Source organism: Rana temporaria, chromosome 2 (assembly GCF_905171775.1).
Source record: "Rana temporaria chromosome 2, aRanTem1.1, whole genome shotgun sequence".
NCBI classification, from domain to species: Eukaryota; Metazoa; Chordata; class Amphibia; order Anura; family Ranidae; genus Rana; species Rana temporaria.
In genome coordinates, this window is record NC_053490.1 from 124212737 (window position 1) to 124228570 (window position 15834).

Genomic DNA, 15834 nt, shown 5'->3' on the forward strand with positions numbered 1-15834 from the left:
AAAGAGTGCCCCCTTGTGCTCTGTGATGACCTTAAAGCGGGTGTATACCGCTGGATGTTTTTTTTTTTCTTTCTCTTCCTTCAAGTTAAAGTCATATTGTGCTAGTATGCATTACATACTAGCACATAATGTGAAAGTTACCTTAAAACAAAGCTATTTCAGTGCCGCAATGTCAGCGCTGCATCGGCTTCTATTTTCACAGTTTTGCTTTCGGTTTTGTGGGCTCCTGCTCTGTGACTAGCTGGAGCCGCGATGACGTCACTCCCAGGTATGCGTGCGGGAGCCATCGTTCACAGCACAGGGCTCGGAGGGAACGGCCCGGTGGCGTTTCTTCAAAGCAAATGCGCCAGTGGTGTCATTAGCTGCTAATAATGTGAATATCTCCTAAATGGTACACGTTTAGGAGATATTTACACTACCTATAGGTAAGCCTTATTAAATGCTTACCTATAGATAGATGTCAGCAGAGGAAGTTTACTTCCTCTTTAAAGTGAATAACTCAACATCAAGTTCACTATATGGACCACTTATGTATTTTTTCATGTTGATCATATCCCCCCTTAATCTCCTCTTCTCAAGAGTGAGGCCCCATACACACCATAGAATCTATCCGCAGATAAATCCCATCAAATGGGTTTCTGCGGATAGATCCTATGGTGTGTACACTCCGTTGGATATCTATCCGCAGATAAATCTCCCCTGGGATGGATTTCCAGCAGATGGATATTTGCTGACATGCTCAACAAATCCATCTGCTGGAATCCATTCCAACGGATGGATCTGCTCGTCTGTACAGACTTACCGGATCCATCCGTCCAAAGGGATTCCCCGCACGCGTCGTAATGATTTGACACATGCTTGGAATTCCTTATATGACAGCGTCGCGCCCGTCGCCGCGTCATAATAGCGGCGACGGCGCGACACGTCATCGGCAGAGGATTTCAGCGGGGATTTCAATGCGATGGTGTGTACACGCCATCGCATAGAAATCCTCTGAAATCCTCGAGAGGATTTATCCGCGGATACGGTCCGCTGGACCGTATCTGCGGATAAATCCTCTCGTGTGTATGGGGCCTGAATAAATTCAGTTCCTCTAATCTTTCCTCATAGCTGAGCTCCTCTTATCAGTTTGGTTGCCCTTCTTTGCACTTTCTCGAGTTCCCTGATATCCTTTTTGTGAACTGGTGCCCAAAACTGAACTGCATATTCCAGATGAGGTCTTACTAATGATTTGTACAGGGGCAAAATGCTGTGCAGTCCATAACTCCTAATACAAGAAAGCATTTGTCTCGCTTTGGAAACCGCAGCTTGGCATTGCATGCTATTATTAATCTTATGGTCTACCAGAACACCCAGATCCTTCTCCACTAAGGATTCCCCCAGCTGTACTCCCCCTAGTATGTATGATGCATGCATATTCTTAGCCCCCGAGTGCATGACTTTACATTTATCAACATAAAATCTCATCTGGCTCTTAGTTGCCCAATTAACCCGGACCATTATGCAGGTTAAGGACCTTGCCCCTTTTTGCGATTCAGCACTGCGTCGCTTTAACTGACAATTGTGTGGTCGTGCGACGTGGCTCCCAAACAAAATTGGCGTCCTTTTTTTTCCCACAAATAGAGCTTTTTTTTGGTGGTATTTGATCACCTCTGTGGTTTTTATTTTTTGAGCTATAAACAAAAATAGAGCGACAATTTTGAAAAAAATGCAATATTTTTTACTTTTTGCTATAATAAATATCCCCCAAAAATATATATATATAAAAAAAAAAAAATTCCCTCAGTTTAGGCCGATACGTATTCTTCTACATATTTTTGGTAAAAGAAATCGCAATAAGCGTTTATCGATTGGTTTGCGCAAAATTTATAGCGTTTTACAAAATTGGGGATAGTTTTAAAGCATTTTTATTAATAATTTTTTTTTTACTACTAATGGCGGCAATTAGTGATTTTTTTCATGACTGCGACATTATGACGGACACATCGGACAATTTTTACACATTTTTGGGACCATTGTCATTTTTACAGCAACCACTAGGGGGCACTGTATGGGTTAAGTGTGACCTCATATGTGTTTCTAACTGTAGGGGGGCGGGGCTGGACGTATCAGGAAACAGACGATCAATGACACTGCCACAGTGAAGAACAGGGAAGGTGTGTTTACACACACCTCTCCCCGTTCTTCAGCTCCGGTGACTTATCGCGGGACACCGGCGGCGATCGGGTCCACGGGTCCCGTGGGCGCGGTTACGGAGCTCACCCCATTGCCATTCTGCCAACGTATATCGGCGTGAAGGGGTCCTTAAAGCGGATGTCTGCTGAAAAAAAAATATTAAAAGCCAGCAGCTACAAATACTGCAGCTGCTGACTTTTAATATTAGGACACTTACCTGTCCTGGAGTCCAGCGCCGTCCACAGCAGAGGACGAGCGATCGCTCATCACTCTGCTGCCCCCCCCTCCCCGCCGTCCTCGGTGAGGGAACCAGGAAGTGAAGCGCTCCGGCTTCACTGCCCGGTTCCCTATGGCGCATGTGCGAGTCGCGCTACGCCTGCCAATTGGCTCCCGCTGTGTACTGGGAGCCGAGTGTTCCCAGAAAACAACGGGGGGGGGGGGACGTGAGGTGACATAATGCCCGCAGTCTGCCCGAGACTGTGTGGCTGGAAGTGGGTGCAAATACCTGTCTGAAAGGTGTCAAATGTGACACTGGAGGGGGGAGGGTTCCGATCAGCGGGAGTTCCACTTTAGGGTGGAGCTCCGCTTTAAGTGGTTAAACTGTGTATTGAGGTTCGGCTTGTAAGTTGGAGACATCCTGTAAGGACGTTATTCCACTGCATAGCTTGGTGGTTGTTACATAAATATTTAGAATGATGGAAAGACGGTGAATAACACTTTAACAATACAAATCCTGTAAAAAAAAAAAGACGATTTCTCACATTAAAATCTGTAGCGACAGATATGGGCCTGGAAAAACCCACAACCATGGCCACCTCATGCCACAGGATGAGAGCTGGACAGCCCAGGCCTGGAAAACCCGTTCTCACTGGCTGCACTTTATTTTATGTGGACTGAATGGGTGTGCAGAAATATGTTTAGACTAGCCATTGCCTGGCCCATGACAATTCCAAAAAATATATTTATTTTACCCAAATACACGCTTAAGTAACATTAAATAAAGAAGAAGGTAGGCGCATGAAACGTTGCTATGGTAATAAATGTGCTGAGATGACATTCCTAAAAACCGCTTAATGGACTGAGGCAGGAAAGGAAGAGGCCTCAGAGCTGCGAGAGAGGACGCTGACACCCTGCCTCTGCATTCCTGCTCAGCCACCCAGCGTGAAGACAGGGACAGGCCCAGAGAACGCGCAGCTTAAGACGCACCTCGACACAAGGAAGTATTTTGAAAAGCGACAGATACCAGCCTGTTACATTAGAACATGAAGGGAAAAGAAAATGAAAAACTTTTACGGAGAATTGAGGAAAACTGAATGGAAATGGATTGCAAAACATGAGCAAAGCTGTGCAGAAAAATAAACAGAATTATATAAGTTCTCTAGTAAAGAAGTTGACAAGGTTATTTATAAAACCCACACACAAGACTTCCTTAGGTTGATATAACATTGGGGACTTTGCCACTAGAAATGGCAAGTTTCAAGATCACTAGGAGGCTGCTAGTTTGTCCATATAGAATCGTTCCCTCTGTAGCTGGGGAGAAAGATATCGATGATGTAGGGGTAGACAGACAGCTTCCTTAACCATTTTGCCACTGGCAATTTGTCTCTAGCAGAACAAATGTCCATCTGACATCAGCCTGAGGCCCTGTACACACGATCGAACATGTTTCAGCGGACAGATCCAACCGTGTGTACAGCCTAGCAGACAGGTTTCCAGCAGACAAAAGTTTTAAAGCAGGCTTTAAAACTTATCTGCTTGAAACCCATCCGTCCGACATGTCCGCTGGTTAGTACGCTTAACCAGCAGACCGAAATCTCCCGCATGCGCCAAATGGATTCGACGCATGCGTGGAAGCATTTTACTTCCTGGTTTGCGGACGTGGCGGTGTCATCTGTATATATAGATATCTATATATCTATATACATATATATATATATATATATATATATATATATATACACAGATATAGCTATATCTATATATATGTATATATATATATATATATATATATATATATATATATATATATACACATATATATACATATATATGAAATTACACAGAGAAGCAACGTTTTTTTTTTCTTAAACCTTAAACACATATTATTAGCTTTACATACATAATAACAATCTACTTATTCAATCAGTCATTCTATTTTATAGGTTTATCTGAAAAAAAGACTACTCTTTCCTGTAAAATAAATTCTGTACTATATTTCCAGAATGACAGTTGGGATCTGATTGGCACTAATGATCAGAGTAGACTTTTCCTATTACTGCCAGTGCAGTACATAAGCTTTGATAGTACGAGGAGTAGAAAAATGGAGGAGGGTGGTGCTCTTGTACTAATTCTGTTACATGCGAGGTGGGTGTTCACGGCTAGTTTTGGTTTGGAAGCAGATGTTATACAGACGGCCATGGGCTGCTTGTAGCTGCAGTCCCGTCATGACATAGCACAAGTTTGGTTTGCTTTGGGAAGAAGCCAAGCCAGTAACTGAGGACTAGTAATTATTTCAGAAGTACTTAACCAATACGGCACAATATTCCCTAAAGAGATTATGTGCAGGTCTAAGAACACACATGCCGGTTACTAAAGACCTTATGTTATAAAAACTAGCAACAAGTTAAAGAATACCCTCAGACCATCATCAAAACAGCACATATAATAAGTTGTTACTAAACAATAAATTATATTGAGACCTGTGTTGAGTATATGTAAAATGGAAACCAAGTTTGGTAAACTATGCAACACCGTAAAAATTGATGATTTATGTGAGGCATCAGTGACTTTAAAGCCCAACCCTGTAAAGTATGAAAATTCTCACTTGTAGTGGGACTATGCTCGCACTGCAGGGGATTACTCCTTATTTAGGTCTAGGGAAGAGCACTTTAACTTACCTGATCTTCTGCTCCCCTGGCAGATGGCGCTCCCCCATGCTCCAGCAGTGGACTGTCGCTCAACATCTCCATGTCCTATGCAGGACTACTGACCCTGCCTCATAAAGACTTTAGACTGCTGGAGCATGGAGTAGTAGGTGCTGCCAGGACCAGTCTAGCAGTGTAGAGGAGCAGAGGATCTGGTAAGTACATCTACTTTTCCATGCCACCTAGACCTAAACAAGCTGTTAACCCATGCATTGAGGGCACAGCTTCACTCCACATTCAGATTTAGAATAAATATAAATTGGTTAGTACCTCTCTAAGGATTTTATTGCTGTTTTTTCCTTGCTAGTGAGATTTGCCTCCATTATTTTTTCTAATGACCATTGTCTCCAGTACAGAAAATAGTTGGAAATCTGAAAAAAGTTGTCACTGTGAAGCCTCGTACAAACGACCGAGAAACTCGACGGGCAAAACACATAATTTTGCTCGTCGAGTTCCTTGTTAGGCTGTCGAGGACCTCAACGAGCCAAATTTCTCCATTGCCGTCGAGGAAAAAGAAGACATGCTCTCTTTTTGGCTCGACGAGATCCTCAACAGTTTCCTCGGCAAAACCGAGAAACTTTTTGCCGAGAAACTTGGTCGTGTGTACGAGGCTTAACAGGGAAATATTCCAATGGGTAAATCTGTGATGGTAACAACTGTCTAAGGAGGGCATCCCTTTGCTTTGGAGTGATCTACGCTTACGTACTTTCTGCTGTGTCTCTGGGACAAAAACTGAAGAAATTCTCCCCAAAGGGACAGAGAAAGAAAAAAAATTACTGGCATCTTATCCATTCCCTGCTTTATCCAAAACTAAAAAAAAAAAAAAAAAAACACCCGCAAAGATGATAGTACCAACGTCATTCACAGAGTACCTTGAAAAGAACTGACCACATAACTTCATAATTGGAAACTGTGCTAACCATCCTACTACGGTGACATGTAGGATGTGACACGACCGGTTTTCCTGGCAGGAAAACTGCCATGAGAGCTTTTGGCCGGGAATCCCGGCCGTGTGTATGCTCCATCGCAGTTTTCCCAAAAGGAAAACCGCCGGGAATCCCGGCAGGAAAAATTAGAACAAGTTTTCTTTTTTCCTACCGGGATTCTCGGCGGTTTTTAAGCCGGCAGTTTTTCTATAGGGAAAGCCTGCGGTGGAGCATACAGACGGCCTGGTTTCCTGACCAAAGCTCTCATGGCAGTTTTCCTGCCAGGAAAACCAGCCGTGTGTAGGAGGAAAAAGCTATCAAGCAGGTTCTTGGTTGTCCGCTTGGTTTTTCCGGCAGAATTTTTACCGCTGGGAAAACCGATTGTGTGTACAATGCATTAGACTTAATGAAAACTGATGCAAATATGTAGTTTCTGTCCAAAAGACAAATCAAGGTACGACCTTCGTGTTGTGAGAATATATACTATAAAATGGTCATGGGCCTCTGGCTCAGACTACAAATACATTTTTTTAAATAGTGATAACTGAATAGTTTTATTTTTTTTGCACATTTTAAAGTATAACTGAAGGTTGAGTGGAGATGGATGTGAATAGCTGTCAGGTTTTTATTGCTACCTCTTTCACTATTAGGGAATAGGCATATTCACCCTCTATACTTGTCCTGTTTACAATTAATATAATTGAAAATGAAAGTAAAAGAAAATCCCAAGTTTTGGGTTGTCCCCAGAACAATAGGAGGGAAATCTTTAATTGAAGTCACTAGTTCTGGTGACCTGGGGCCCCCCATGAGATTTTCTTGATTTGCAAGTATTTTCCCTCACTTTCTTTTTTTGGCTATGGGACAGGAAGTGAATAGAAATCTCCCCAATGGTACACAGATGCCCTAAAAAAATCTGTCAGGGGCTATGACTAGGGGTGTTGAATATAATTGTAGCATCGATGCAACGCGATTCAGCTGTCCACGATTCTGCATCGATGCTGCGACCAGCACAATAGATTGGCGGATGACATCATCCTGACTTGCCCTGCCTCTCCTGGGAGAGTGCTCCCAGCGCACCTCTTTTCTCCTGATCTGACAGGCTACAGTGGGCGGGGCTTATTTCTGCTGGGAGGAGAGAGGAGAGAGGCGGGCAGTCACATGGGTGGCAAGGGGCACTCTGAAATGCAGTATGTAGCTACATATTTTTTTTAAAGCCTGCACAGTGGGGCACTTAATGTACTGTAAGACGGGATATAATAAGACGCAGTTTGTTTAACACCTGTAAGAGTACATGTGAGTTTATACTCTACTTACAACTTGTACTGGCTTTGAGCTAGGAGTTCTGCTCGGCTTCCCTGTTATCATCTACCACTGTGTTAACTCCGCATATGCTGGAATGTGCAAACGGGGAAGCTGAGCTTCCAGCACAGAGCCAGTACAGTGAACTTCACAGGGCTGTTTGTCCTCCTGGCTGCAGTGTGTTTTTTTCCTTCTGAATGCATTACCTGTACCCAGTGGTGCACCGGATTAGTGCACTTTTTAAGTGAGTGAGATTCTTTTTTTTATTTAATAATATATGTTTATAAAGAAAGCACTATGACATCTCCAACGCTGGACTCCAGGAGAAGATCATCACACCCCAACCCTGCCTCTACCTCTGATATTCCTCACCTGCTGGACTCCATGATGACCATCTTAACATCATCCCTTTGATTCTTCCATCCTTCAGTCCCCCATCACCACCACCATTTTTTTATTTGAACTCTTCCATCCTTCTGTTCCTATCCATGGATTCCTTTATTTCCCTCCCCAGACTCTTCCATCCTTCTGTTCCTATCCATGGATTCAGCCATCTGCATCCCCAGACTCTTTCATTATTTTGTTCCTATCTATGGATTCCTTCATCTCCATACCCAGACTCTTCCATTCTTCAGTTCATATCTCCAGACTCCTCCAGTCTTCCATTCTCTATCCAGGGACTCCTCCATCCCCAAACTCTTCCATCCTTCCTTTCTTATTCAGGGATTCTTCCATCTTTCAGTTCCTACCCCTCCCTCGTATCCTCGACTCTTCCATGTCCTGCTACATACAGGGAGTGTCCTTTTTTTTTTTTAATAAAGCAGATCAAATTAAAATAATGGTGTTCTTGAAAATGCGTGATTTTTTTTAGATGGAAACCATCGGCAGTAATCGTTATGCATTGTGATGGAATCAAATCGAATTGTTGACCAGGTAATCGAATCGAATCATGAGACCAGTGAAGATGCGCACCTCTAGTTATGACTCTCCCTTACTCCATCCAAAAAAAAAAAAAAAAGAATTTTGCTTATAGTTCTACTTTAACCACTTAAGGACCGGAAGGATTTACCCCCTTAATGACCAGGCCATTTTTTGCGATACGGCACTGCGTTGCTTTAACTGACAATTGTGCGGTTGTGCGACCTTGTACCCAAACAAATTTTTGCCGCTAAATAAACAAAAAAAATTGTCAATTTTGAAAAAAATGCAATTTTTTTTTTACATTTTTCTATAATATCGTTATACAAAAATAGGGGGTAGATTTATGGCATTGTTATTATTATAATTTTTTTACTAGTAATGGCAGTGATCAGCAATCTTTAGCGGGACTGTGACATTGCGGCGGACAGATCGGACACTTCTGACACATTTTTGGGACCAGTGATATTTATACAGCGATCAGTGCAATTAAAATGCACTGATAACTGTATAAATTACACTGGCAGGGAAGGGGTTAACACTATCGGTGATCAAGGGGCTAAATGTGTTCCCTGAGCGGTGTTTCTAACTGTGGGGGGAGTGTACTGACTGGAGAAGGAGAGAGATCGTTGTTTCTAATCACTAGGAACAGACGATCTCTCTCTACTCCCCTGTCAGAAGGGGGATCTGTTTGTTTACAGTGGCAGATCCCTGTTCTGGCTCTCTGTGGAGCGATCGCGATAAGATGGCGGACATAGCGGTCTCGTGCATCAGCTCCGCTGCTGCGCCGGGGGCGTACATGCGCCCACTGTATCTATTGCATGAACTGACATACAGCTATGGCGATTCGCGCAATAGAGCTAACCTGCCGTAGAATAATGACGGTGGCTGGCCGACAAGTGGTTAAGTTGCCCCTTTACTGCGTTGGTTTCTATGCAGAGCTGCACCAGATTTTGTACACTCCAGGTTTAGAAAATCAACCCCATAGTTACCGTACATAGAGTGCCTTGAAAAACAATTCATACCCTTTGAAATTTTCCATTTTTTGTCATGTTACAACCAAAAACATAAATGTATTTTATTGGGATTTTATGTGATAGACCAACACAAAGTGGCGCATTATTGTGACGTGGAAGAAAAATGATGAATGGTTTTCAATTTCTTTTTACAAATAAATATGTGAAAAGTGTGGCGTGCATTTGTATTCAGCTCCCCTGAGTCAATACTTTGTAGAATCACATTTCGGTGCAATTATAGCTGCAAGTCTTTTTGGGGATGTCTCTACCAGCTTTGCACATCTAGAGAGTGACATTTTTGCCCATTCTTCTTTGCACAATAGTTCAAGCTCTGTCAGATTGGATGGAGAGTGTCTGTGAACAGCAATTTTCAAGTCTTGCCACAGATTCTCAATTGGATTTAGGTCTGCACTTTTAGTGGGCCATTCTACCACATGAATATGCTTTGATCTAAACCATTCCATGGCTCTGGCTGTATGTTTAGAGTCATTGTCCTGCTAGAAGGTGAACCTCCACCCCAGTCTCAAGTCGTTTGCAGACTCTAACAGGTTTTCTTCTAAGATTGCCCTTTATTTAGCTCCATCCATCTTCCCATCAACTTGGACCAGCTTCCCTGCTGATGGTATGTTCAGGGTGATGTGCAGTGTTAGTTTTCCGTCACACATAGCATTTTGATTTTAGGCCAAAAAGTTCAATGTTGGTCTCATCTGACCAGAGCACCTTCTTCCACATGTTTGCTGTGTCCCTCACATGGCTTCTCACAAGCTGCAAATGAGACTTCTTATGGCTTTCTTTCAACAATTGATTTCTTCTTGCCTCTCTTCCATAAAGGTCAGATGTGTGGAATGCACGACTAATACTTGTCCTGTGGACAGATTCTCCCTCCTGAGCTGTGGATCTCTGCAGCTCCTCCAGAGTTACCAAGGGCCTATTAACTGCTTCTCTGATTAATGCTCTCCTTGCCCGGCCTGTCAGTTAAGGTGGACGGCCATATCTTGGTAGGTTTGCAGTTGTGCCATACTCTTAATTTTTGGATGATGAATAGAACAGTGCTCCGTGAGATGTTCAAAGCTTAGATATCTTTTATGACCTAACCCTGCTTTAAACTTCTCCACAACTTTATCCCTGACCTGTCTGGTGTGTTCCTTGGCCATCATGATGCTGTTTGTTCACTAAGGTGCTCTAACAAACCTTCACAGGCTTCACAGAACAGCTGTATTAATACTGAGATTAAATTGCACCCAGGTGGACTCTATTTACTAATTAGGTGAATTCTGAAGGCAATTGGTTCCACTAGATTTTAGTTAGGGGTATCAGAGTAAAGGGGGATGAATACAAATGCACACCTTTTCAGATATTTATTTGTAAAAAAAAATTAAAACCATTTATCATTTTCCTTCGACTTCACAATTATGTGCCACTTTGTTTTGGTCCATCACACAAAATCCTAATAACATACATTTACGTTTTTGGTTGTAACATGAAAAAATTTGGAACATTTCAAGGGGTATGAATACTTTTTCAAGGCACTGTAGTTAGTCTGGTTGAAAAAAGACACAAGACAATCCAGTTCAACTCACAGAGAAATAACACACACACAAACCCCCATATACAAAATCCTATACCCACAGTTGATTCAGGGGAAGGTAAAAAAGCAAACAAAAAAAAGCAATAAAGCATGATCCAATTTTCTCAACGCGGAAAAGTAAATCCTTCCTGATACCCGAAGAGGCAATCAGATATATCTTTCTATCTATCTACTAATGCTAGCAGCATAACAATTAAAACAATGATCTTTGAAAGGGTTAAGTTCCACTTTAAGGCTGGATTCACACAATGCATTTTTAGTGCTTTTTGCATTTTGCAGATTTGCACTACAGAACGTGTTCCATAGGAAACCATGGTAAATAGAATGTAGTGCAAATCTGCAAAATTTAAAAAGCACTAAAAATGCATCGGTGTGAATCCAGCCTAATGCCGCGTACACAAGACCGTTTTTCACGATGTGAAAAATTACATATTTTTTTTTATGTCATTAAAAATGATCGTGTGTGGGCTCCAGAGCATTGTTGTGTTGTTTTTAACGTTGTCGTTTTTAGGCTTCATTTCCACTGGCGTTTTTACAGCCACTGTTGTTAGCCTTTTTTACAGCTTTAAAACGCCTGTCCATGTTTATTTTGGAAAAAAAAAAAAAAGCGTTTTTGAGCGTTTCCGCGCGTTTGAGCTATTTTTAACGTCTGGCGTTTTTACAGCTCTACTCTGGAGCTTCAGAACGCCCTGGTCCTGCGTTTTTTTTACAGCTCAAAAACGCCTATGCCATTTGCAGCTCAAAAACGCCTATGTGGGCATGATGCCATAGAATAACATGGACAGGCGTTTTTAAGCTGTAAAAAACGCTCAGAAAAGTGGCTGTAAAAACGCCAGTGGAAATGAAGCCTTAACGTTGTAAAAAATGGTCGTGTGTAGGCTTTAACGACGTCAAAATAACGCACGTGCTCAGAAGCAAGTTATGAGACGGGAGCGCTCGTTCTGGTAAAACTATCGCTCGTAATGGAGATAGCACATTCATCACACTGTAACAGACTGAAAAGCGCGAATCGTCTCTCACCAAACCTTTACTAACACGAAATCAGCAAAAGCAGCCCCAAGGGTGGCGCCATCCGAATGAAATTTCACCTTTATAGTGCCGTGTACGTGTTGTACGTCACCGCGCTTTGCTAGAGCCTTTTTTTTGTTCACGATCGTGTGTAGGCAAGGCCGGCTTAACAATAATCGGGTTGAAAAAAAATGTGTTTTTTTCTAGACCATTAAAAATGGTCGTGTGTCCGCGGCATTACACTTAGCTATGACGTCTGGAAGTTCAGGGAAGCAGCACTAGGAAAGAAGGAGCCATCAGAATTGAAATTTGTAATCTACCAATGCTGGGTTAAGACGCTTACCGTATTTTCCGGCGTATAAGACGACTTTTTGGATGCAAAAAAATGCTTCCAAAGTCCGAGGTCGTCTTATACGCCGTTGACAGTCTCCGCGCTGCAAGCGTCCATGATTTAAAAGCCGCTCCTTCTTCTCAGCGTGTCCTGTGATAGGCGGAATACAAATCTTTCCAGCAGCGCCTCTGTTCTGTGTTCCTCCTATCACAGATGCCTTCTCATCCTCGAACGAGAGGACGTCCGTGATAGGCGGAACACAGAATAGAGGCGCTGCTGGGAAAATTTGTGTTCCGTCTATCACAGGACACGCTGAGAAGAAGGCGCGGCTTTCAAATCATGGACGCTCGCAGCACGGAGACTGTCACCGGCCTGGAAACAAATCAGCAAAACGTAAATGATGGCACTGTTGGCACAGTGGGGGCAAGTGGTGGCACAGAGGGGGCAAGTGATGGCACAGTGGGGGCAAGTGATGGCACAGTGGGGGCAAGTAATGGCACAGTGGGGGCAAGTGGTGGCACAGTGGGGGCAAGTGGCGGCACAGTGGGGGCATGTAATGTAATGGCACAGTGAGGCATGTAATGTAATGGCACAGTAAGATTTGAAAAGCCTGTTTCTGTCAGCGGTTCTGGCTCCCCCTCAGCTTCCAGAAAGACTAGTAGAAAGTGGGTAGTCTTATATGGCGAGTATATCCCAAAACCAACATTTTTCCTGGAAAATTAGGGGGTCGTCTTATACGCCCAGTCGTCTTATACGCCGGCAAATACGGTACCAAATATATTACTTGGAATATTTATTTTATTGTACTCAATGTGTTGGGCTAAAAATCCCGAGGGCTTAACAGTATTTTAAGGAAAATCTGACCACTGTATAAAATGTAAGATAAATGTTGATTTATTATGAGTTTGAATAGTGGACCTCCAAAAATTCACTCATGTAGTAAAAGTCATATCGGTGCTACAGGAGAGATGAATATATTTGCCTTTTTTGCACCCCTACAAATCGTTAAGAAAATTGCTCACATAAATCTTTTGGCATTGCAAAAGTCATTAGAGTTGCTTTTCTTGTGATTATGTGCATTCCATCATTTGAAAATTACTGTTACATCAGTGGCGATCTCAGGGGTGGTCAGAAGATAGATTTAAACAGATGTTTTGTTTTTAAATAAAAACTAAGGATGTATTTTTAGCTCAGGGTCACCTTTCCATGCAGAATGCCTTGTGTGACGCATACATCTCCAACTAAAACATCTCCTGCTTTCAAATAATACCTGGATCAAAAAGCATGCAATTCTTATGCCGCGTACAGACGGTCGTTTTTTGTGATGAAACAAAACGACGTTTTAAATCATGAAATAAAACGACGTTTTTGAAACATCATTTTCAAAAACGATGTTGCCTACACACCATCGTTTTTTCACAATGTTCTAGCAAAGCGAGGTTACGTTTCACCACTTTTTTCCATTGAAGCTGACTTCATAACTAGCTTCTGGGCATGCGCGGGTTTAAAAACGTCGTTTGAAACGTCGTTTTTTGCTACACACGGTCAATTTCTGTGAAACAAAAAACGACGTTTTGAAAAACGACACAAAAAATTCGAGCATGTTCGAATTTTTTTTTGGTCGTTTTTTTGAAGACATAAAACGACGTTTTGCCCACACACGATCATTTTAAATGACATTTTTTAAAACGTCGTTTTTTTTCATCACAAAAAACGACCGTCTGTATGCGGCATTATAGTCAGCATGTATGAATTAAGGAATGGACTGTTTGAATGCACTGTACCTATTTATCTCTACAAAAAACTTCTGAATACTTTCAAGAAGTACTGTGGCCAAGTTAGAAAACCAGATGTTGCTTTAAGAGAGTTGTCAAATATAAATCATATAAATGTTTTCAGTTTTAAAGTGGACCTAGCATCAGATATTTTTCTTCATAAGGTGCACGAAAACTTTACATCATGACTGTGCTGCAGAGAGCAGAGCTGAGGGAGGGACCCAGCTTGTCCCACACACTATAGGCTGTCTGTAGAAACCTACAGGAGAGGGGCGGAGACAAGACCAGTCATCCTGCACAGGGAGAGAGAGCAGCAGTGACCGGTCTTTAGTTCAGGAAGCCCCTGCATGAAGGCAACGTTTTACTCTGGATCACTGTACAGATTGGAAACAAAAATACACAGAGCTCTTCAAGATTCAAGTAGGAATATGCATGGCTCTTGTTTTTATACAATATATGCTTATCTTGGAGTTCAGTTTTAAGTACATGCATGCTAAGTAACATGTGGTTGAAACACTTACAAGTATTTATTACCTCTTAGGCCTCGTACACACGACCGAGATTCTCGGCAAAAACCAGCAAGAAACTTGCTGGGAGATATTTTGTCGTGTGTACATTTTCGTCGAGGAGACTGTCGAGAAACTCGACGAGCCAAAAAGAGAGCAAGTTCTCTATTTCCTTGACGGGAATGGAGAAAATTGGCTTGTTGAGTTTCTTGACAGCCTAACAAGGAACTCGACGAGGAAAACAATGTGTTTCGCCCGTCGAGTTCCTCGGTCGTGTGTACGAGGCTTTACATAAATCACATTGTTCTCGCTGACAATTCATTTGACTCCTTTTCTCTCTAAAAGGACAGAACGATCTTTGTTTTTTGGCACTATTCTAGGTCCGGATCTACATCTGGATTAAGATACCGGCTCAGAGATGACACAATCATGGTGTCTGGGCTGTATTCACACATATCTGATGCAGATTGAACTCCTGCTGTAGTCTTACTTTGTGACTTACCACATAGTTACAGTGTACAGTCTGAGAGGAGACTGGGGAAATGCTTCCTTCTGCCTGCAGCAGACAGATAGCAAAATCTTAGCTCAGGGAAAATTACCCAACTAAAGGCTCAAGAACTTTTTTTCTTTTAGAGCTTTAAAGTGGAGTTCCACCCAAAGATGGAACTTCCGCTTTAAGGGAAGGTGACCCCCTGACATGCCACATTTGGCATGTAATTTTTTTGGGGGGGGGGGGGGCAGAAACCCTATTTTTAGAGGGTTTCAGCTCCCACTTCCTCCCTGGGCACTCTGGCGCTGGAAGGAAGGTCTCCTCTCTCCCCTCCCTCTCGGCAATCATCTGGCACATGTCACAGGTCCCAGATGATTGCTCGGCCAATCACAGTGCGCAGCGCGCCTCGGGCATGCGCAGTGCGTGCCTTCCATATGAAGCCATAGCCGGGCGCCCACAGTAGTGATTCCGGCACCGTAGAGAGTAGGGGGCGACGAGCAGGGCTTCGTTCCCCTGGGACAGGTGAGTGTCCGATTATTAAAAGTCAGCAGCTGCAGTATTTGTAGATGCTGACTATTTTTATTTTAGTAGGAACTCCGCTTTAAGAAAAATGATACTGTACTTTGAGACTTTCCGGCAATTTATAAGTCTTTGCTTCCTCTTCCGGGCATAGATAACCTCTGTGACCTATGCCACCTCCGGCGCCTTCTTTGTCCACCCCGCTGACACACAGGTCCCAGAAGACAGCAGGGACCAGTGGGATAGCGCAGCACGACTTGCGCATGCGCAGTAGGCAACCAGGAAGTGGAGCCGCAAGGCTTCACTTCCTGATTCCCTCACTGAAGATGGCAACAGCAGCACTCAAGACCCGAGCGCCA